The sequence below is a fragment of the Arvicola amphibius genome, chromosome 10 (assembly GCF_903992535.2).
Source record: "Arvicola amphibius chromosome 10, mArvAmp1.2, whole genome shotgun sequence".
Lineage (NCBI taxonomy): Eukaryota > Metazoa > Chordata > Mammalia > Rodentia > Cricetidae > Arvicola > Arvicola amphibius.
In genome coordinates, this window is record NC_052056.1 from 38,716,954 (window position 1) to 38,742,452 (window position 25,499).

At 36.6% G+C, this 25,499-nt stretch overlaps 1 protein-coding gene and 1 pseudogene across 4 annotated transcripts in view; one reads left to right on the forward strand and one right to left on the reverse strand.

The window, feature by feature from the left end:
- Stxbp5l (syntaxin binding protein 5L) overlaps positions 1-25,499 on the reverse strand; it is a 197,706-nt gene that overhangs the window by 18,915 nt on the left and 153,292 nt on the right. The gene's annotated exons all lie outside the window — the stretch shown is intronic.
- LOC119824970 lies at positions 4,275-4,741 on the forward strand (annotated as a pseudogene).

The window sequence follows — 25,499 nt, forward strand, 5'->3', positions numbered from 1 at the left end:
GAACGAGAAATAGGGGGTGGGGAGGAAGAAATAAAGGAAAGAAAGAGGGAAGGAAGGAAAACCACAAAGAAATATTTCAATATTCAAACAGGAAAACTTAAAGAGATAGAAGCAATTACAAAAATGAATAGACATTATATAGTTGAATAAACTAAAAAAACACAGGTCTATAAAAATATCAGTATCAGGGTGGATTGAACAGAAAAAAGAATGAACTTGAAGACAGGCTATTTTAAAATACATAGTTGTAAGAGTAAAGAGTAGAGGTGAGGAGGGAAGAGAACTTATGAGACGTTATAAAAAGTGGAAATATTCAGGTGGTTGGGATTTCAGAATGAGTTGAACATGCTAAAGGTTTAGAATATATATATATATATAGCTAAAGGTTTAGAATATATATATATATATATATATATATATATATAGTGACAGAATTTTTTAAATCTAGAGAAAGCTACAAATATCCAGTTACAGGAAGTTCAAGGGTATCTTTAAATCAAACAACTCTAACCTAAGACATTTTATAAGCAAGTTTTCACAGGTGAGAAAGGAAGAGAAAGCTAGCCATGTGGCTCACACCTCTAATCTTAGCATGAAGGAGGCAGAGGCAGAAGTACAACATGTTTTAAGTCCAGAAGGACACACACACACACACACACATACAACACACACACACACATACAACACACACACACACACACACACAACACACACAAAACACACACACTAATGAGAAGAATTTCAAGACTTAACACCTGGCAGTGCACCAGTTCATTTGACATCAGCCATCTCAGCAGAAATCTTATAGGCCAGGAAATGGTGGTGCAAGATTTTCTTAATACTGAAGTATTAAAAATAAAAAAGCAATTCTGTTGATTAGGCATAGCAAAGGTATCCTTTAAAAATTAACGAAAGATAAAGACATTCCCAAACAAATGAAGGCTGAGAGAACAATCTCTATTAAACCTATTCCATAAAAAATGCTTAAGGGAGTTATTCAGATTGAAAGAGAAAGTATAAATAAGAATAAAACACAGAAATGAAGAATGCCCTGATAATCTAAGTATGGGTTGCTTAGATTGTTAGTGTAGAGTGTAAGTCACCCCATTGTTAGTATGAAGACTAAAATATAAAATAAGTAAGAGCACCTACTTTAATATATTAAGTGACAGACAACATAGAAAGATATGAAGATATGAAGGTGGGTCATCAGAAATCCAGATGAGGAATGAGGTACAAATGTAGAATGTACTTAGCATATTTTATCACATTATTTTGTGTGCATATTTGTTTTTACACTTATGCTGTTACTATAATTTCAAAATTGCTTTTTATAATCAAAATCTATTTTTATAACTCTCATGGTAAGCAAAATGAAAATCAGTAACAGACATACCTAACATAAGCAAGAAGTCAAAACATACTTCTAGAGTCGATCATTTACAGTGAGGGAAATTATTACAGGGAGAAGGTAGTTACAACAGAACAAGAAAATTAATTGTGTTATGGTTGTAGTGAGACCTTACTTATCAGTAATTTGGATGTAAATTATTAAATTATTGAATATTCAACTATTATTATTTTATATAATTACTCTGTGGCTATAAAATAAAAGTATCAAGAATTTTAAAATATCCAACCATATGTTAATATTATCTGAAACTTATTTCACCTTTAAGGATACATATGGACTGGAGGTGAAAAAATGAATAAGATATTCCACACAAATGAAATTCAAATAAGTATCAGAAATACTCATATCAGAAAATATAAACTTTATGTCAAAATCTATAAAAACAGACAAAATGGCTGAGCATGACAGTGAATACTTGTAGTCCTGGCTTTTATTAAAAGGTATAAAATATCCAAAGCAATTTACAGATTTATTCAATACCTACTTTAAAATTCCAATGACATTTTCCATAGAATTAGAAAATTTAAAAAAAGTTTACATGGAACCACAAAATACTCCCTAGTTCTCAATGATTCCTTGACCTAACAGGACAAAGAGGAAGGTATTACACTATGTGACTTCAAAACACATTACAACTCTGTAGTAGTCTACACAGTATGGCATTGATAAAAAACAACAACAACAAATAAAACAACAACAACAACAGAGTCAGACTAATGAAACACAATCGAGAGCCCACAAATAAAATTATGCATCTACAGCCAAGTGAATTTTGGCAAAAGGCTAAGAACAGATATTTGTAGAAAGGACATTCTTTTCAATATACAGTGCTGGGAAGGTTGGATAGATACATAACACATCATGGAATTAGAATCCTGTCTTCCCCTCTCTCCTTTTGTTCTAGCTTTATCCAGAACTATTTCATGTCCTTTCCTTGTGTCTACTGTTGCCTCTTATTTTTATTTCCCTCTCTGTTTTTCTAATACTAATACTAATACTAATACTAATAATAATAATAATGATTAGTAATACCCTAATACTAATCATTTTAAACTGTTTATTTTCATTGTACTCATACCCTCTGTAACTTGTATCTTAGGACACACATTCTATTTTCTTTACTTACCAAAAAAATGATGCTGTGATGATGGTTGCTTTTTAATTGACTATTACTGGGCCCATTCTTCAGGTATGATTACTGAAGTAGATAGTGTACTACTCCCATAGCAATATTGGATTTTGAGCCTGGTGCCTTAAGCACATGGCTTAGGGTCTAATTACTAAGGGGGTACCTGTAGTTCAGTAGAGAACTGATACCTCAACTCAATTACAAACTAATTTCACTTGAACACTGTAAACAGTTCCACTGAAGGAATATGAGTGATTAAAGTATAAATCCAGTTACTTCCTTGCTATGGGAGAATGCTCTTGTACACTAAAGATTTGTCACTTGTATTGGTTTAATAAAACACTGAATGGTCAGTAGCCAGGCAGGAAGTACAGGTGTAGCTACCAGAATAGGAGAATTCTGGAAAGAGGAAAGACAGAGTCAGTCACCAACCAGATGCAGAGGAGGAAAGATGAGAATGCCTTACTGAGAAGGTACCAAGTCACATGGTTAAATATAGTTAAGAATTATGGGTTAAATTGTAAGAGGTAGATAATAATAAGCCTTAACTAATAGGCCAAATAGTTTATAATTAATATAAGGTTCTGTGTGTTTCTTTGGGATTGAACGGCTGCAGGACCAGATGGAGCAGAAACTTCCATCTATACGTCCTGACACCAGATGACAAATATAAACTAAAGGGATTCCTCACTAAGCAAGGAGCATGGGAGATAGTCAAATGAGTCCTCCACACTGCAGAGAGCAATAAACACATCTGTGAGAGCACAGCGCAAAATAACTCCACTGCAATAAATAAGCAAATGAGAATTAGAAAATAGAAACATTAAAGAAACAAAAGTAAATACACACTGTCAAAATTAACAGAATAATAACAGTTTCGATCTTCCTTTCAAATGATGCATACTAACTGACTAGATTAAAAACAAGACTCTCTTATTTGTTGACTGCAAGAAATAAGACTGCAAAGGAAACAAAGCTTTAGAGTAAAAAGATAGAAAGAGAAACTCCAAACTAATGGAGACAGAAATCTAGCAGATGTAGCAATTTCAGTTTCTAACAAAATGGCTCCAAATCAAAATTAGTTATAAGACATACACTGTATATTATAATTCTGAATATACATGCCCTGAATGTTGGAACACTCAATTTCATCAAAGGAAGTGTTATTGGGTGTAAGGGTGCTGACTGACCTTAGTATAATAATATTGGATATCTGTAATACCACACTTCCACCAAATGCACAGGTTGCTCAAACCAAAAGAAATTAACAAAGAAAAATAAAAGATCAATAACATTTAGTGAAAATGGGCCTAAGAGGCATCTGCAGAAGATTCCACCCACATCTTGCAGACTATGCATTCTTGTCAGCAGTCCACGGGAGTTTTTCCTTAAATAGACTATATTGTAGTGCGCAAAGCAAGTCTTAGTACATACATGAAATAATTTCTCGTTCCTTATTTGATAAATAGGCTAAAACTAGAAGTGAAAAGCAAGATAATGATATAGAAATGAAAAAAGTCAGTGAAGCAAAGAGTTGGTTCTTTGAAAGAATTCACAGCACTGACAAACCTTTAACCAACAAATTCCCAGAAAAATTCTTCACAGACCCCAAAAGAATGCTACTCAACTTCATATGGAAAAGCAAAAAACCCAGGATAGCCAAAACAATACTGTACAATAAAAGAACTTCTGGCTTTCTGATCCACCATCTGTGGTGGCAGCGCCACCAGGATGCAGATTTTCGTGAAAACCATTACGGGGAAAACCATCACACTCGAGGTTGAGCCCTCGGACACTATAGAAAATGTCAAGGCCAAGATTCAGGATAAGGAAGGAATTCCTCCTGATCAACAGAGGGTGATCTTCACTGGCAAGCAGCTGGAAGATGGCGGTACTTTTTCTGACTACAACATCCAAAAGGAGTCCACCCTTCATATCGTGTTGAGACTTCGTGGTGGTGCTAAGAAAAGGAAGAAGTCTTACACCACTCCCAAGAAGAACAAGCATAAGAGAAAGAAGGTTAAGTGGGCTGTACTGAAGTACTATAAGGTGGATGAAAATGGAAAATTAGTTGTCTTCGTTGAGAGTGTCTTTCTGATGAATGTGGTGCTGGAGTTTTCATGGCTAGCCAGTTTGACAGACATTACTGTGGCAAGTGCTGTCTGACTTACTGCTCCAACAAGCCAGAAGACAAGTAGTTATGTATGAATAAATAAAAAGACAGGAATTGATGTTTTTTAAAAAAAGAACTTCTGGAGGCATCACAATCCCTGACTTCAAACTCTATTACAGAACTACAGTACTGAAAACAGCCTGGTATCAGGAGGACCAATGGAACTGAATCGAAGACTCTGATATTAATTCACATACCTTCGAATACCTGATCTTTGACAAAGAAGTAAAAAATATCAAATGGAAAAAAGAAAGTATATTTAACAAATGGTGTTGGCATAACTGGATATCAACATGTAGAAGAATGAAAATAGACCCATATCTATCAACATGCCCAAAACTCAAGTCCAAATGTATCAAAGACCTCAACATAAAGCCAGCCACACTGAACCTTATAGAAGAGAAAGTGGGAAGTACACTTGAACGCATTGGCACAGGAGACCACTTCCTAAGTATAACCCCAGCAGCACAGACACTGAGAGAAACAATTAATAAACGGGACCTCCTGAAACTGAAAAGCTTCTGTAAAGCGAAGGTCACGGTCAACAAGACAAAATGACAGCCTACAGAAAGGGAAAAGATCTTTACTAACCCCACATCAGACAGAGGTCTGATCTCCAAAATATACAAAGAACTCAAGAAATTGGTCATCAAAAGAACAAAGAATCCAATAAAAAAATGGAGTAGTAGAGACCTAAACATAGAACTCTCAATGGAGGAATCTAAAATGGCTGAAAGATACTTAAGGAAATGTTCAATATCCTTAGTCATCAGAGAAATGCAAATCAAAACAATTCTGAGATTCCATCTTACACCTGTAAGAATGGCCTAGATCAAAAACACTGATGGCAATTTATGCTGGAGAGGTTGTGGAGAAAGGGAACACTTCTTTCTGCATTGCTGGTGGGAATGCAAGCTGGTACAGCCCCTTTGGATGTCAGTGTGGTGATTTCTCAGAAAATTAGGAAACAAACCTTCCTCAAGACCCAGCAATACCACTTTTGGGTACATATCCAAAGGATGCTCAATTGTGCCACAAGGACATGTGCTCAACTATGTTTATAGCAGCAATGTTTGTCATAGCCAGAACCTAGAAACAACCTAAATGCCCCTCGACTGAAGAATGAATAAGAAAAAGTGGTACATTTACACAATAGAGTATTACACAGCAGAAAAAAATAATGACATCTTAAATTTTGCAGGCAAATGAATGGAGCTAGAAAACATCATTTTGAGTAAGGTTAACCCAGAACCAGAAAGACAATTATCACATGTACTCAATCATAAGAGGTTTTAAACATAAAGCAAAGAAAACCAGCCCACAAATCACAATCCCAGAGAACCTAGACAACAATGAGGACCCTAAGAAAGACATATATAGATCTAATCTACATGGGTAGAAAAAGACACAATCTCCTGAGTAAATTGGGAGCATGGGGACCTTGGGAGAGTGATGAAGGCTAGAACTCAACAAAAATTAATTAAATAAAGAAATGAAGAGAAAGATGTTGGGCGGTGGTGGTGCACGCCTTTAATCCCAGCACTTCGGAGGCAGAGGCAGGTGGATCTTTGTGAGTTCGAAGCCAAGCTGGTCTACAAGATCTAGTTCCAGAACAGGCTTCAAAGCTACAGAGAAACCCTGCCTAGAAAACCCCCCTACTCTAAAAAAGAAGGAGAAATATGATTCAAATTAATAAAATGAGAGGGAAAAAAGAAGATGCTGTAACAGACTCTGAGGAAATCAGAAAAACATAAGAACATATTTAAAAAAGGTGAATCCAAAGATAAACATATAGTTATCCTCCTGGATATTGGAAGTAGACAAGATTGCCGGGCAAAAAAATGGGAACTTGGGGGTGGGGTGGGATGTGGGTAAGGGGGGATGGGGAGAGAAAAGTGTGAAGTAGAGGATGGGGAGAGCTTGGGGGAATGGGATGGTTGGGATATAGGAAGGGTGGATGTGGGAACAGGGAAATATATATCTTAATTAAGGGAGCCATTCTAGGGTTGGCAGAGACTTGACTCTAGAGGGGTTCCCAGGTGTCCAGGAAGATGCCCCCAGCTAGTTCCTTGGGCAGCTGAGGAGAGGGAGCCAGAAATGGCCAGATCCTATTGCCATACTCATGAATATCTTGCATATCATCATAGAACCTTCACCTGGCGATGGATGGAGAAAATGACAGAGCCCCACACAGGAGCACCGGACTGAGCTCCTAAGGTCCTGATGAGGAGCAAAAGGAGGGAGATCATGAGCAAGGAAGTCAGGACCGTGAGGGGTGCGTTCACCCATTGAGACGGTGGGACAGAACTAACGGGAGATCACCAAGTCCAGTTGGAATGGGACTGATGGAACATGTGACCAAACCGGACTCTCTGAATGTGGCTGACGGTGGAGAATGACTGAGAAACCAAGGACAATGGTGATGGGCTTGGACTCTACGGCATGGACGGGCTCTGTGTGAGCCTTGTCAGTATGGTTGCTCACCTTCCTGGACCTGGGGGGAGTTGGGAGGACCTTGGACTTTACATAATGAAGGGAACCCCGATGGCTCTCAGGCCTAGAGAGGGAGGGAGTGGGGGTATGGTTGGAAGGAAGGGGAGGGAAGGGGGAGGAGGAGGGGAGGAGATGGAATACATTGAAGCACTGGACTGAGCTCCCAAGGTCCCGATGAGGAGCAGAAGGAGCGAGAACATGAGGGAGAAAGTCAGGAACGAGAGGGGTGCATTCACTCATGGAGACGGTGGGACAGAACTAATGGGAGATCACCAACTCCAGTTGGAATGGGACTGATGGATCATGCGACCAAACCCGTCTCTCTGAGTGTGGCCAACAGCGGGGGCTGACTGAGAAGCAAAGGACAATGGCTCTGGGCTCCGATTGTTCTTCATGGACGGGCTCTGTGGGAGCCTTCTCAGCTTGGTCGATCACCTTCCTGGACCTGGGGGGAGTTGGGAGGACCTTGGTCTTAGCATAGAGTGGGGAACCCTGATGGCTCCTTGGCCTTGAGAGGGAGGGAGGGGAGGTATGGGTGGAGGGGAGGGGAGGGAAGGGGGAGAAGGAGGGGAGAGAAAGGGGAGAAGGAGGGGAGGGAGGGGGGAGGAGGAGGGAAGGAGATGGAAATTTTTAAATATAAAAAAAAATAAACCATGAGGGGGAAAAAAAAAAAGAATCTAGGAACAGTAATAAGCAACCAAATCAAGTGATACATTTCATTTTCTTCAATATCTACAAATACGTTCTCTAAAAATTGAGTTTGTGATAACCAACCATTTTAAGTCAGCTTGACACAGGCTAAAGTCATCAGAGAGGAGGAAGCCTCACCTAAGAAAATGCCTCCATGAGATAGAGTTATAGGCAGGACAGTAGGGCATTTGCTTAATTAGCAACTAACGAGGAAGGGCCCAGCCTACGGTGGTGTCACCCCTGGGCTGGTGGTCCTGGGTTCTATAAGAAAGCAGGCTGAAGAGCAAGCCAGTAAGCAGCACTCCCCGGACCTCTGTATCAGCTCCTGCCTCCAGGTTCCTGCCCAGCTAGAGTTCCGGCTCTCGTGGCTTTTGATGATCAACTGTTGTACCAAAGTGTAAGGGAAATAAACTGTTTCCCCCCCCCCCCCCCAAAAAAAAAAAAAAAAAAAAAAAAAAGAAAAAGAAAAAAAAAAGACCGTGAAAATGAACTTCGACGAGACACTGTGTGAGGTGCACTGATCAATAAATTATCTATTGGTTGCTCTCTCTATATGTAAACCAGTAAAAAGTGTTGGGTTTTGTGTCCTGTTTTGAGTCCTGGCCTTCAGCTGGATGTTGGGACTAATGTGTCCTGATCTTCAGCTGCTCTTTCCTGCTAGAACCTTCTAATTGAAGTTACTAGAAGCTGTGCCTTGCTTAGAGGATCAGAGGATGGGATTTTCACCTGTTGGTCATTGACTGCAGTGTATTTAAGTGTACATGGTGCTAATAAAGAAGGACTTTGGTAAAAAAAAAATTATAACCTGCCAATCAGGAAGACCTAAAAGATATGGATGAATTTCTGGATATATATGATCTATTGAAGTTAAGCCAAGATGTAGTAAATAATTTAAACAGACCCGTAATCCCTACTGGGAGAGAAGCAGAACTGAAAACCTCCCAACTAAACAAAAGCTCAAGGCCTGATAGATTTAGCATAGAATCCTACCAGACCTACTAACTGTCATGGACTTTAAATTCTACCAGTTTGCAGCCATGGTCTAAGTTTCTGCTTTTAGAAGAAAAAAATACTAGAAATAGTAAGAACAACAATCTCAAAGAGCTAAAAGAGGGCAATACAAAACAGCTTTTTACACCTGAAGACCAGCACAAAGGTGATTGTAGCTTGTCTCTTTTACTAAGACCTTAGTTGGATTTCCCTCTATAGCTTTGTGTCAGAGTAAAGGAAATTAAAATATAGGTTATTTAATGAAGTTTCAAAAAAAAAAAACTAAAAGTCTCATGTGCAAACAAGCAGATTCAAGTACTGAAAGGAGTGTGAAGGCTTGTCTATCTAAGAAGGTATATTTCAGTGTCAGACTTTGATGCCTAAGCCTATTACAACTATCAAAACGAAGCTCCTTGAATCAAAGTATCTACAGTGTTCCTAAAACAAAGCAAACTTAACTTAAAACAAATAAACAAGCAAACAAAACCAAAACAAAACTGAAAACAAAAACAAACAAAAAACAAAGCAAAACTAGAACCAGAACTCCATTTTATTTTGTGTGAGACTTTTTTGGTGTAATAGTGTTAATTCTAAGCAATACTAACATATTCAATAGGAAAAAGAATCCAGAAGAATGCTCATTCACAAGATTACAGTCATAAAGTCCATATATGTGACAAATAATAAAACATTTTAGTGATGAAAAGAAAACAAGAAACATTACATACCTTGATGTGTAATGATTTATAAAATGTAATTTTGTAAAATGATTTTTAACAAACATAATGTTGAATGCTGCCAACAGAACTCTATGGTGATTTTCACAAAAGCCTTCTTTGGAAAGCTATTAGATATGGCTATCTAGGAAGCATTATGTCATTTATGGATTGGTTGGTAAAAATGTTCAGCCAAATGAATGTAAGAAAACTTAAAGTTGTTGGCTTTTGCCTACCGTACCAAGATCAGCCTTAAGATCTGTTGGCAGACTTAACTTTCTTGATCCTTTGACTGAAAAAACAGAAAAAGGAAAAAGGCAGTAGTTAATTATATGAAATAAAAGAGGAGTGTGGGGGACAGCATGTTTTATAGTCAGTAGCATCCTGGAAGTTACACTTACTATGCATTTATGAGAACAGAAATGTGGTTCCAATGTTAGTTGGGTTGCCATTCAAGCAGAAACATGAGAAAAGCATTTGCTTCTAAAGTAAATAATTAAGTGATTATTTGCATAGTTTATTATACAAGGTATGATAAGTAATTTCTTAATAGGAAATTACTAAAAATGAATTTCAGACATATTTAACAGGTATCTATTGCAATAAATGTATAAACTTACATTATGCACAACAATAAAAGTAAAATCACTAACTTTTTAAAGATAATTTAGTTTAAAATAATCTAATTTAGTTCATTTTCAAATATGCAACTTCAACATCCTAGTTAATAGTATCAGTGTTATTTCATCTACCATGGGCAGTACATTGATTATTTCACACATAAGAGAATTTTCTTCTTTTGATTCAAAAACTACTAGTGTTGATCAATCTTTACTTTTATCATCGTTATGCATAATGGAAGTTTATCAAATCATCAGGTTTGGCAGCAAGCATCTTTACTCACTGAGTCATCTTTCTGGCCCTTAAATATATTTTTTCTTGTGTTCCTAAATACTACCTTTCTTTTTATTTTACTTCAACAATCTAAAGATGCAAGAGCTGCTCATGCTTCATAAGTTACACAAATCTCTATTTTATGATTTGACCCAGTGCTATAAACTGTTGGCTATAATAAGCCATGCTATATTACATAAAAGCAAACATAAACTCTGATAAAAGCAGCATGCTTTTGTCTCTGTGAAAATACATTTGCACATCAGTCTATAAAGACTGAAAAGAATTAAAATCAGATTTTAATAATGTGATATTACACTCAGCACAAACAGAAGATATTGTTAAACAAAACATAAACAAAACAACCCACATAATAATGGTCTGGCGATATAGTATTATTAAAATATTTTATACATTTCAATGACTGGAACTTTCACAGGACTTCACATCCAAAATTAATAATTTACCTTAACATCACTTAGCACTTAAGATTTCTACCCAACTATATACTCAGACTGTTTGACCTGCCTTTTAGCGAGCAATGTAACAACCAATCCTACTTGCTTTGGATTTCTCATGTAATCAGTGTCTATGACCTAAGCTAATAGATAGCTGTAATCCTAATTTCTGTGTTCTTCCATGCCCTGACCCAGAATATGTGGTTTTATGATAATTCAGAGTATACATGTGGTTTTATGATAATAATTTGCTTAAAACAGCTAATATAGACTGAAGGCAGTCGTATAAAATGAATATCCACCATTAGTGATGGAAGTAACATAAAGACATTGTTTGAAAAACAATGATCCTTGTAGTACTGTTTACTGTCTGGGTCAGCTGGAGCCCATGACTTAACCCCTTGTAAAATTCTGTTAAAGGTATCTCCTTCGTTTCTTACTCGTGTGATGTTTTCTGTGTGGTTGAGAGAGCAAAGCTTTTTGCTAGAGACAGACATAGATACAGGCAGACAGAGATAAACAAACACACACAGACACACATGGGAGACAGAGGCACAGATTCAGACTCCTACAACAGACAGACTAGAGGATGAAATACACAGGGAAAGTAAAGCAGAGGTTTCAAATCCAGGCTTGCTCTTGGTAAACGGCTCCAAGGGACAGCACTTTTATTTCTGTCCTTAATGTGATCCCACATATTAGTGGTTACTTTGAGTTTATTATTAATACATTCAAACTGACCACATAATGGTACTTCAGAAGAATTATTTCATAACTCAGATAGACTGAAGAGGTAAGGATTTCTTATTTAATCTTTTAAATTTTTTCTATCTTTTTAAAAAATAGAATCTTTAACACATCTATATCCGCCCTCCCTCCCTCCTTCCCTCTCTGTCTCTCTATCTCTGTATCTCTCAAAGGTTACATTGATTCTTTTAAAAAAAGGCTACAATCCCTGCCAGGTTTAAAAAGTCTAGGATAATACAGCAGGGAAATTATTACAGTATAGATTCAAATTCCCTACTATTCTTTTTTGTTGTTGCTTGCTTGCTTTTCCTATAGGCTGGGTTTCTTCATAAAGTTTAAACTGGCTTCAAACTCATTAAGCATTTGAAGATGTCTTTGAGATTATGATTCTGTTGTCCCTACCACCCAAGTGTTAGGATTATAGAATTGCATCACATACTTGGTTTATGTGGCACTGGAGATGGTACCAAGTCTCCATGCATTCTTGGCAAGCACTCTGCTAACTAAGCCACATCCCCAGCCCCTCTCCCTTCTTATGCTTCCTTTATCACTGATACTCTAGCATTTAACTTTGGCTTTCAGAACTTCTCTAGTGTTTAGAAATCTCAGCTCCTATCCAATTTACCACCTACCTTCCTGGCCCTCTGTAGACTGCTTCCCACCAGAAACCTAGGACTGTTCTCACAAATCTTGTCCTCAAATGTGCTTTTTGGGGAGGGGATGAGTGCCTGGATGAGGGATTGATGAAGAACTTCCCTAACAGTGATGCTAATAACAGGCCTCTGTTATTATGCCTTCAAAATTCTTCAGCTTTCCTGTGGATAAACTACTATTCCCCTGTCTGGGGATGTATCTCAGATTACCCTAATGAAGGCTGAGCAGATTAGGTGAACACATCTAAGTGTCAGAGAATAAGAGGCCAATAATATTAAGAAGCATATTTAGAGTGCTTATTCACACTTAGTGCTAAAGTGGCAGCGAGTCTTTCCCAAGCATTTTTAGATCTGTCATATGAGAGCAGGAGTCATTTACTCAAGAGGTGTAAACCGAGACAGCTGGTAAATGGCAAAGTAGAGTAGATTCGGTTTGAATAAAACATAATTTATGAAATATGGACTAAATTAATGCAGTTCTTTAAATTTCTTCCTTTTATTGCTGATTAATCTAAAATATACATCCCATTTTCACTTCATAACATTAGTTAAAGATAGAAAATGAAGTTGAATCTTCTTACTACCTGGTAGACTAGCGCAGAAGACTGTGTGTGTGTGTGTGTGTGTGTGTGTGTGTGTGTGTGTAGATATCAACTTCAACTTCACTAGATCTTAAAATTGATTATAATTAGATCTTTTTCAAGTTAATATTTTTGACCTTTGCAGGGGGTGTGGGAATATACAGCATATGGCAGTTGATAATTCAGGTATTGACCCACCAGACAAATAATTATCTGATAGAGAATCCTGTTTAGCAAGGCTTACAGGGCCACTGACTCTGAAAACTGGTTGCCTCTATCTGTAATTTCATGAGCCACTTCATTTCTTCCCTAAGAACCACTTTGGGTGTTTTCCCACTGCTGTGTGTTTATCTCATGAAAATATGAGGTCATTTTCAAAGATATTTTTGCTGATTCAACGCCAGGACTTGAAGCAATTTTAGACACAACCCCCTGCAAGCATGGGCCTTTCTGCACATACCTCCCAAACTCAAGGTCCAGCAAATTAATTGTTAAGTCTTGAATTCCAATGTCATTTTTCTGTCTGGGAACCCTAATTATTTGAGCTACGTGCATGGCTAAACATTACTCCCTGGCTAGTTATGCAACCTCCCTAGCCAAAGGGAAACTACTTGGCTTATGTGTTATGACATTGGGCTGGGCCCTGAAAATGTAACTTATAATTGTTCAGAGTTTGGTTGTGAGAGGAAGAGCAGCAGCCGCGGTGCAGTGAGAGGAGGAGCAGAGATGAAGGAAGGAACGGCAGCAACAAGAGAAGTGGTGGTGTAGAAGAGGGGGTAGAGATAATTAGAAGCTGCTGAGGAGAGTAATGGGAAAAGAACAAGAGAGATTTTTCAGAGAGAAAGTTTCACGAAAAAGTAAAGACAAATTTACCACCAGAAAGCATTTGTGTTTCCTTATTTTTCCCCTCAGATCGAAAAGTCTAGCCCAAAGAAAGAGGAAAAAATTTTCCTAAGAGGTCTAACCTTTGCTGCTTTTGTGGGTTTTCTTACATACCCTGCTGCTGACTGGGAGACTGTCCCCCAAGTTAGCTACAGCTCTTTCTTGATTAAAATTTTCATCTCACAATGTTTTGTTAATAATGAGGGCATTGTTTTCCTGTTGTGAGTATTTAGAAGTATATAATTTTGACCTCTTTCCTTCTTTCTTCTTTTTTTCAGGTATAATAGGCTAGTATGTTCTAAGGCACCAATGTCTTTTTAAGAGTAACATCACACACTTGGCCCATGATGACGTATTCTCTATTAAATGTACTAGGTCACATTGTTCATATTGCACAGTTCACACAGAACAAATTCGTTTTGAAGGATCTGCTCAACTGGTTTATATAAAATCACATAGAATAATATGATAGATAATTTAGCTGGGTCAGGAAATATTGTTTCAACAAACATTACAGTTTGATCTCATATCCCTCCCTTTCTCCCAGGAATTAAACCTGGCCTCATGTGTGCTAGGTAAGAGTTCAACCTGTTACTTCTGTGCTATAGCACCAGCTCTACTTGATTTCTTATGACCCTAGCCCTGTTTGGCTCTGGGCAAATTATCAGGAATTTATTGCTATTTTTATTGTACTGTGGCATACTTTTTAAAAATAAAAACAAAGGCAAGAAAACTCAAAGAATTACACACTACACAGTTAAATTTTATTCTATGTTGATCATACCTCAATAGATCTGACATAAGAGAAAAAAATGCCAAGGAAAGCAGCCCCACAGTTTACTCAGGCCGTAGTTACTAGATCCTACCTATCAACTTGGGTTCCATTTTTATTTTATTTGAGATAGTTTCTCAGATAGTCCTGATGGCCTCAATAGCTGAGGATGAGCTTACTTTCGGGATCCCTCTTGTTGTGCTTCCTGAGTGCTGTCATGACAGGTATGCACCACCACACCTAGTCTGTGCTGTGCTGGGGACTGAGCTCAGGGCTTCATGCATGCTATGCAAGCACTCTGTCAACTGAGCTATGTTCTGGCTGATTTTCCTAAATTTCTTTTATGTAGAATTATTATGCGAGAACAATAAATAAGTAAAAGGACTTGCCTATAACAAAATGAATTTATAAATTGAGGCTTAAAGGTCACATCAACAGATTATAAACTTTTGCAAAGCTATTATTATTCATGCTTTCTAAATTTAGGTTTAAGTTTAGTGACAAGGCAAAGCAATCAATTTGAGCTTATCATAATTTATGCCGGAATGAGATAATATACTCAGCCCTTAAATATGAACAGAATTTTAGACATTAAAGTATGGTTTTGTTTAGTTGTCTCTGTGTGTGTTGATAATAGCATGACCTTTAACTACCCATAATATCCTTTTTCTAATTCTTCATTCAGTTTAAAGACAGTGGATGGTGCAGTGTGGTTCATCATATGCAATGACTTCAAATAAATCTCAGCCATATCTTCCTTTCACTAGCTGAATCAACAATGTATAAACAGGTTAAACTCTAAATCAAAGTGTTAATGGCTACCATGGCTTTAAAGATAATATATACTATAAAGAGATAGATTAGAAGTTTCCTTCAGGCCTGCTGCTCAGATGTTTCTTGAACTAGATTTATTTCCAGTGAAAGATTTTGAACTTGTTATAGCTAAGCCATAATGAGCATTTGCAAGCCTAGAATGATCAAGAGCAACTAACTTACTCTCCTTAGACCATAGATACTTGCCCCCGTATTTGTAAAGAAGCCTGATATATACTGTGGCGAACCTACATTCTGACACGGATAAACATTTAAAGCTAAGATATTAACTAATGCAGTGATAGAAAGCGCATGGATAAGGTAACATTTTTCTGATTTCAAAGTCATACCCTTAAACTGAGCAACATATACAATCTTCTTGACATAGAAAACACTACCTAAAGGGTCTAGACATCTTCTAGGAAACATACAAACCTCACATTAATTTAAAATAAAAGTTGATTTGATGAAAATGTTTGTGATGTTTTTCTGTGTACTCACATATTTATTGATTAATTGACTGGTTGAGTATGACAATTGATTTTCCCTTGTCCTAATCCACAAACTGAGAGGACCAATACACCAGATATGTATATGGGAAAAGTTAAAAAGAAAAAAGCATTTTGCGTCACCATGCCATGAAAGGCCTGCTTTCTTCAACTGTATTGCCATAGCTGCCCTCCCACCCTTTAGAAAAAGCTAAGATACAGTGGGAAGGGAGTTATTGTCATTAGAATTTGCCTCAGCACAAAAATATGTCTTGCCATCGATCTTATACTTTATATTTCTATTTAGATAATGTTAGTTAATGAATGACTTAATTTCATATACTTCTTCATTGAGTATTAAGCTTCATTTCTGATTAATTTAATATATATTTCAAATTATAAATTCTCAGAAATACCTCAGTTTTTAATCTACTTTTTAAAATCTTTTACAATAGGAGGCCAAATGATTTGTTACCATTTAATCTAGGTCAGGTACTCAGAAGCCTGTGAGGCTTGTCGATCTAGACTTGCACTAAGCTGTTGCTCACAAGGCATCCTGGAGTGAGTTAAAGAACTTTTCTTCTCAGCAACCTCATAGGGTTGCTGTAAAACGCAAATCAAACAATCAGGACAAAAGGACCTTATTTGTGCTCAAGTACTATAAAAGAGAAATTACAGTTTTTGACAAACTAGTTTAATAATTACATTAATTATATGAACTACAACAATAAAGTAATTTTCAAAATAGTCTTTTCCCAGAACTTAAGTAGTGAGCTGTTTTCTTCTGATATTTCAAGAAAGGCATATTTATCAAGTTCTTTTTTTAAATGTTTTTGTTAAATAGTCTCTTCATAGCTCAGGCATATAATTTTAATAGTTATTATTTTGTAAATGCTATATTGTTTTTCTCATTTAATGAATGAATGCTGCGGGGGAGGGATAGCTTCGGTTTTCAAACCAAATATAAATAATTGAAATTTTACTTCTTTCCATTGAAATACCCTGAGCTTTAATTTGCTCACCAGAAGGTTATATAGAAGCTACTGTCTATAAAGCTTTAACAAGTGCTTTTGTCTTCCTTGGCTACTTGAGATCTATAAGATAAATAATTCTTTAAAGTTACAAATCTGGCCATATCCACTTTATAATGACTAACTTAAGAAGGGTAGACAGACTGTGTCAAGTTGGTTTGGGTCCCAGCAATCAGTTTTGGGTTTTGAGACCTCTGCAACGGATTGGGTTGATAAAACTGTGCAGAACAATGCTTCAGGAAAACGTTCCAAAGCAGCAACACTTTGATAGAGTTGTTGGGATCACCAGTGATTATGCTGGTTACAGAATCAATTCATTGGCTTAGAAAGGCTCATGGTGATTCTATAATAAAATCTCACTACTTGGGGGGACATTTAAATCCTCTGAATTTCATGTTTGTCCTGTCCTACTTTCTTACAGGTTTCATGAGGTTATTCAGCTGTATTTTTTATTTTTTTGTATAAAAAATTCTATGGAGCATTTCAAGATCAAGACAAAAGCCTTAGGAATCCCTACTTTATACTGTGACGTAAATGTCTCTGGTTTGAATAAATGCTTTTAGCAACATGTTTTTATTTGCCATGTTTTGACCTGTGTTTTCAGTACAACAAATGAAAAGCAAGTCTTAACCTGTGAAGCAAATTGGGAAGAAACAAGTCTCTTATTTATTCACAGAAAAGATTTTCACCTTCACCTGGAAAGTGGTGTACTTGATTCCTCTGTCTCCCAGCTGGCATTTCATTCCTATAAAAGCCTGGTGCTGCCTCAGGAGTTCTGGTGGCAAGTCCTAAAGGAATGGAATACAAGACTATTGGCATATGATTTCTTAGCCCTAGTGAACTAAGAATATATCTTAAAGGTCAGTTTCCTAACGACTACACAGGAGGTCTGTGTGCTCTCCTGGGCCGGACTGTATGTGTGCATGTGTGTGCCTGCTCAGAGGTAGGTGTCAAGTATCTTCCTTGATCATCCTCCGCCTTCTATATTGAGGCAGGACTTCTCATTTGAATCCAAAGCTTGCTGATATAGCAACTCTAGTTAGCCAGCTTGTTCCAGGGATCCTCTGTCTCTGCCTCTTAATTACTGGGACTAGGAGCAGACTGCCACACTACCTCACAGGTATGTGGGTGCTGGGTAGCTGACCACGATCTTGAACAAGTACTTTACTCTTGACAATCTTCCCAGCCCTATTTTGTGCTTTTGTTTAACATAAGTATTGTGTCTTTATTTAACTTATGGTAATATATACATATCCATTCATACATAGGTATATGTGTATATTTTATGTGTGTGTGCATATGTATATGCTATATGAAGAAAAAGTAAAGTTTCTCTGAAGCTGCAGTGGGATATTGGGTACACATATTTTTTACCAGAAAGAACACTAAAATTGGGTCACTGAATCTAGATCAAGTCCAAGCCTGAGAAAAGACAGAGTTGGCCTATCCATTTTTTGACTATTATATGATACCACTTTTATGATAATTTATTAAAATAAATATCTGTCACCCTAGTTTTCAGTGGACTTGGTTGCATATTGAGTTTTTTGTAGACTATGGAAAATAGAAATTATAAGGTTGATAATAATAATAGAAATAGAAGGAGTCTTGGGACCTGATGGGCATAGAAGAGGATGCTCTCCTGGGCACAGGATTTGAAAAAGGGTCCATATTCATGGGAAGATACAACCCTGAACTTAAAAAGTTGATGAGCTTTCAATTCTTTATCCCAAAAGTGGCTGTTTTCTTTAGAAAGTGATAGATCTGTCAGGCAACCGGGGGTAGGACTGAATACTAGGACCTACCCAACTCTCTTGATGAATTTATACAGGAAACATTACACAACATCACCTGCTGAGTGAAAAGCATTTCATAGCTTAAAAAAGCATTAGTCTTTAACATTATTAAAATAATACTTGTTTCTGCACATGGACTCTAGTTCCATTTGTGATGAAGTATGTTTACTTTCTGTTCTTATCTTTTCTCTAGTGGATAGCCTAATGTCTATCCATGGAAACTGAAAATACTCGTTAAATAGTTTAGTAAATAAACTACTAATATTAAAACATTATGTTATCTTGAATACTGAGAATATGAGATTCCAGTTGACTCGCAATTCTATAACTCCCAATCTTCATCTTATTCTCTTTTGCTACCTCAAGGAAATACTTCATAGTCTGAGCCTTCATCTCTGTTATTTGTAGCTTACTAAGGACTAAGAGACTTAGAGAACAAAGAAAAACTATATAAAATGATTACTGTTTTTCTTAGTTCTAGTTTATCATATTCCAATTGACTTACATTGAATATTTTCACTGATTTTAGAGGATTTAATGGGGGGGGGTGTTTAAGATTCTTCAATGATATTGTTTGTGGAGAATAACTACTAAAAACAATCTAAAAATTGATTATAGAGAAAATACTGTATCTATCCCATTTAGGAAGATGCACTCAATTGCTATTATTAGTACTAAAGTGATAAATTAATTCCATCATAATACATAGTTTTATGTACAAGAAATAAATGCGGAGGTAGTCAAAATTGTCCTGGTTTGAAGTAATCTACTTGATTGCATGCAAGCCCCTCTAGGTTACCCTAAGAATAGCAGTGCAGTGGAATTTCCAGAGGTGTCCTGTCTCTCATAAAATAATAAACACATAGGAAGAGGGATACAGGTAGGATGCTCACCAAAACCTTTCAGCAATTATCTCATAATTATAAACATTTTAAGTACTAATCCCTGAGATCAGAAACAAAGAAGCTACTAACATCACATCTATGCATCATAGCTATATGGAGGACTTTTACAACATTTTTCTTTAGAAGAAGAAATAGAAATGCTGTTAACACTGGGAATAGAATTAAATATGTAGATAATTCAAAATAATTTATAAAATTAGAATTTGTGAATTTAATAAGTTACTGGAAGCAAATGCAATTTGTTAATATTAATTATATTTTGTACTTTATACAAAAATATCTAGAAATTAAAGGACATTTATAATAATTGAAAAATCAATTACAAAAGAAATATAATTAAAGATGAACAGTACTTATACAACAAAAATTAAAAATCACTACTGAGATAAAGAACCCACACACAAAAGGGAAATTCAATCTTATTAAGCATGTGGAATTATACCTGATTGATCTATAACTAGTGAAATTGTAATAACAATGTAAACATGTTTATATTGTAATAAATTATTCCTAAAAGTTACAAAAACTAGAATATACAAAATAATCTTGAAAAAGGTCAAAAAATTCAGAAAAACTACACTGTTAACAATATTTATGAAGCTATATTAATTAAAACAGTGTGGTCTGAAAAGTGCTATAAATTATATTTAGGATGGAAGATATAGCCTACACACACACGCACACACATGCTCCACAGGTAAAGTCCACTGAATTACAGCCAAATCTCCACTTTTTTGTAGTGAAGTAAAGGGTAGTTTCCAAATAAATCTTATTTATCCATTGGATAGCTAAACAGCTCTTTCTTCATATTATATACAGAACAAATTCTAAATGGAAGTTAAATATGAAATATAAAACAATAAAATTCTAGATGATAGTGTCAAAAGTTACTTCATGATCATGGAATGGGCAAAGATTTTCTTTAAACAAAACCTCATAAAGCACTCAAATAAAATAAAGCATTGTTAAACTGAACTATATTAGAACTAGCACTGACTTTCAATCGTGCCACAAGGACATGTGCTCAACTATGTTCATAGCAGCATTGTTTGTCATAGCCAGAACCTGGAAACAACCTAAATGCCCCTCAACCAAAGAATGGATGAGGAAAATGTGGTACATTTACACAATGGAGTACTGCACAACAGAAAAAAAATAACAACATCTTGAATTTTGCAGGCAAATGGATGGAACTAGAAAACATCATTTTGAGTGAGGTAACCCAGACACAAAAAGACAATTAGCACATACTCACTCTTAAGTGTTCTTTAAACATAAAGCAAAAAAAAAAAAAAAAAAAAAACAGCCCACAAATCACAATCCCAGAGAACTTAGACAACAATGAGAACCCTAAGAGAGACATACATAGATCTAATCTACATGGGAAGTAGAAAAAGACAGATCTCCTGAGTAAATTGGGAGCATGGGAACCTTGGGGGAGGATTAGAGGGGAGGGGAGAGTCAGGGAGGGAAGCAGAGAAAAATTTAGAGCTCAACAGAAATCAATTAAAAAAAAGAAAGTAAAGAGAAAACCACAGAGAAGGAACAAGATATTCTGTACTATATACATGCAGCAAAAGACTTCTATCCAGAACCCCCTCACATACACGGAATCAATAAAGAAATTAATATGAAAAAGTTGGTAACTTAATCGCAATGAGGAAAAGAATTAAATATCCTATAAAAGAAGATTAATAGTAAGTACATTTAGAACTCGTCAAAGTCATCAGATATTAGAAATGTGCAATCCAGTTTAACCCTACAATGAGATAAGACTACATGCACTTCAAAACAGGGGTAAGGGTATACACATTATGTTTTCAATTGGGAGTTTTACATGGTATATTTGCTTGTTAAATGACTCTGGCTGATATTTTAAGATGTGTAAATACTGAAGCTTATGTACTATAACCTAAAAATGTTTAACCAGAGAGTTAGGGTTAAGTTATTCTAAAATTGAAATTAGAAAAATTTGAGTTATGGTATTGATAATATAGGTAAAACTTATGGAAAGAACATAACATGTAAATTAAAAAAATACTGACTGGTAAAAGTTATACTTTAAATGGATATGCTTTCCAAATATCAACATATAAAAATGACATAATAAGTAAAAAAAAAAAACCCTGAGCCATAAAAACACAGCAGATAGAAAGAAAAGCAACAAATATATTGCTATACAATATTTTAACTTACTGATTTTCAGTTCTTGGCAGGCCAAGTAAGTATAATATAAATAGGAACGCAAGAAATACAGTAACACTACTACTACTGAATGCTATTAGAGTAACTTGGGTCAAAAACAAAAGGAAAAGGAAAAGGAAAAATTCCCGCTCCATTCAGGGAAGCAGGTAGGTTAACCTAAGATTTTCACCTCTTTTTCTTCTCCTCCAAGTTCAATGCCCAGTCTCATCCCCAGCCTTTTAGGAGAGCTCCCCCTTTTCTTCACCCCCATCTCTGGTGAATCACCCAGCCCTTCCCTTCAACTTTTGTCCCCAGACTCATTGCTTTATCTTAGCTTCCAACCCCAGCAGATATCCACCCCCCAGCCCCGAGAACCCACAGGCCCCTCCTGTTGGCTAAAAAGGTAGGTAGCAGATCATTCACCTCTCCCTCTGTTCTTCAGAACCCAACCCTCCAAACTCATTCCCAGCTCTGTAGCAGATCGCCTGCCGTGGCGTCTCTCCAATTTCTGTGCCCATTTCTAGGGGACTAAGCAGATCCAGGTGGAAAACCCTGCTCTCTTCCCTTCTTTGGACCCCCTCAGCTCCCCTCCTAGCCCAACCCCATTCCTAAGTGTAGGCTCCCAATACCTAGAAACAGATTTTACCTGGAATCCCCAGTGACTACACCTAGCAGGATCCTGGAAGAATTTTCTACCAGGCAAGACACAAATACCACACTCTCCTAAGAACCAGAGAGGGCAACAGAAACTAAGGAACAAAACACCACCCCACAAAGACAAAACCAGATATCAGTACCCAATTACAATTTCCCCAAACTCAGATGCCTAAATGCCAGTGTAAAAATACAATCAGTAATAGCCAGGACAGCGTGTTTCTACTAAAGCACAACAAACCCACCACAGCAGACCCTGAGTACTAGAGCATAGCTGAAGACAAGACAAAGACCTTAAAACAGCCTGTGTAAGTATGATAGATGTCCTTAAAGAGGAAATGAATAAATCACTTAAACAAATCTAAGAAAACACTGATGTGGGAGGGTTATCTATCTATCTATCTATCTATCTATCTATCTATCTATCATCTATCTATCATCTATCTATCTATCTATCTATCTATCTATCTATCTATCTATCTATCATCTGTTGCTTTCATTGGTTAATTAATAAAGAAAAGTGCTTGGCCTGATAGGTCAGAACATAGGTAGGCGGGGAAGACAGAACAGAATGCTGGGAGGAAGAAGGCAGTGAGACAGTCGCCATGAAGCCAGCCACCAGGTCAGACATGCTGAATCTTTCCTGGTAAGCCACCACCTTGTGATGCTACACAGATTATTAGAAATGGGTTAAGCAAGATATGAGAGTTAGCCAGTAAGAGGCTAGAGCTAATGGGCCAAACAGTGTTTAAATGAATACAATTGGTGTGTTGTTATTTCGGGTGTAAAGCTAGCCATGCGGGAGCCGTGCGGGATGAAAAGCAGGCCTGCTCGCTTTCTCACTACAAAACACAAACAAACAGTGGGAGAAAATTAATAAAACAGTTCAAGACCTGAAAGCAGAGAGAGAATCAATAAAGGAAAACAAAAGTGAGGGAGATCTGGAAATGAAAGATTTAGGAATGTGAACAGGAACCTTAGAGACAAGCCTCACCAACAGAATACAAGAGATTGAAGAGAGAATCTCAGATACAGAAGATATGATAGAGGAGATGGATAGCCCAATCAAAGAAATCATTAAGTCTAAAACACTGGAACAAAACACCTAGCAAATCTGGGACACTGAAAAGACCAAATCGAAGAGTAATAAGAAAAGAGGAAGGAGAAGAAACCCAGGTCAAAGGCACAGGAAATATTTTTAACAAGATCATAGAAGAAAATTTCTCTAACCCAAAGAAGGAGATGCTTATCAAGGTGTAAGCTTACAGAACACCAGAAGAGAAATTCCCTACCCCATAATCAAAACACTAAACATTCAAAACAAAGAAAGAATATTAAAAGCTGCAAAGTATTAAAAGTACAAAGACAGTTGTACTCAAATAACTCCCCACTTCCCAATTGAGACTCTAAAATGTAAAAGGGTCTGGACAGATGTTCTACAAACTACTCTAAGAGACAACAGATGATAGGCCAGACTAATATACCTAGCAAAGCATTCAGTTGCAATAGATGGAGAAAACATTGGAACAGTTGGCTTAAAACATGATGTCTCTATCAAATCCCTGTGGAAGAAGAGGCATAAAGAGTGTTAAGAGTCAGAGGGGCTGGAGGACACCAGGAAAACAAGGTCATCTAAGCACAATAGGACTGTGGCAATGTGAACTCAGAGACTAAGGCAGCATGCACAGGGCTTACACAGGTTGGCAGCAGATGGGGTCCCACTGCTTTTGGACACAAACCCAGACACTATCTCCAAATGATAACCATTTGCAAATAAAAATTTAATTTTTTTCAGGGAATCTCACTGGGAAAACTACTCTTAAGGTTAGTTGCATGGTCAGGAGTAAATGGCAAACAGAAAATGAACTCAACAACATCTTTGAAGGGTCTTTGTTTTATATCTATCCATTTTTTTCTTTTTTTCTAATTAATTTTTTCAAGACAGGGTTTCTCTGTGTAGCTTTGGAGCCTGTCCTGGAACTCGCTGTGTAGACCAGGCTGGCCTCAAACTCACAAAGATCTTGCTCCCTCTCCCTCCTAAGTGCTGGGATTAAATGCATGTGCCACTGCTGCCCAGCAAACAGTGTATAGTTTTTATTTTTAAATGTTATTTATTATTTTTAGCCAACAGGTCTTTTGTTGTATATATTATGGCTTTCATTTTGGTGTTTTTATGGGATTCCTGAGTGTGTGTACAAGTGGGTCTCTGCATCTATATCTGTTTCTTGTGCCTTTTTCTTCTGTTTTGGTCTATTCCAATTGGTTTGTGCTTGCTTTTTCTTTTATAGTGTATTATATTACAATGTATTGCATTACATTCCCTTAGACGCCTGTTTGCTTTCTAACAAGAGACAGAAAGGGAGTGGGTCTAGATGGGAGGAGAGGTGGCTAGAAACTTGAGAGGCAGAGAGAAGGGAAACTATATTCAGGATATATTATATGAAAAAACTATTTTCAATAAAAGAAAAAAGAACTAGAATATTGCACAAAATGAATTTTAATGAAATAACTATTATAAAATAAGTGTGATATATTTAGTGTGGAATTCAAAGGGAAATTTAGCACTAAACTTATAGGAATGTTTAATAAATAATGAAAATAGAAGAATTAAGTATATACCTAAAAAGTTGAAAAGGAAAAATAAAGGAAAAGGAAAACAGAAGTAATTAATAAAGATAAAAGAAATTAAAAGTTAAAAATGAATAAGAGTAAAACATTATTTAAGGCCAAACAAAAATGCCCATAATGAATATAAATTTCTTTAAAGAGAAATGATAATTATGAAAAATAAAGAATACATGAAGCAATTGTTATAATAGAGAAATGTTACTTCAACTTTAAAGAATAAGTATCTCAACAACTACTTAAACCCTTGTGCAGAAGAAAGGAGAAAGGGCAGGGAGAGGGCTCAGTCTGTAAAGTGCTTGCTGCACAAGCATGAGGACCTGAGTCCCCAGAATTCTGGGTCCCCAGAATGCACATCAAAAGCTGGATGTCATGGCAGATTTTGATAATCCCAGTGCTGGGGAGCAGAGA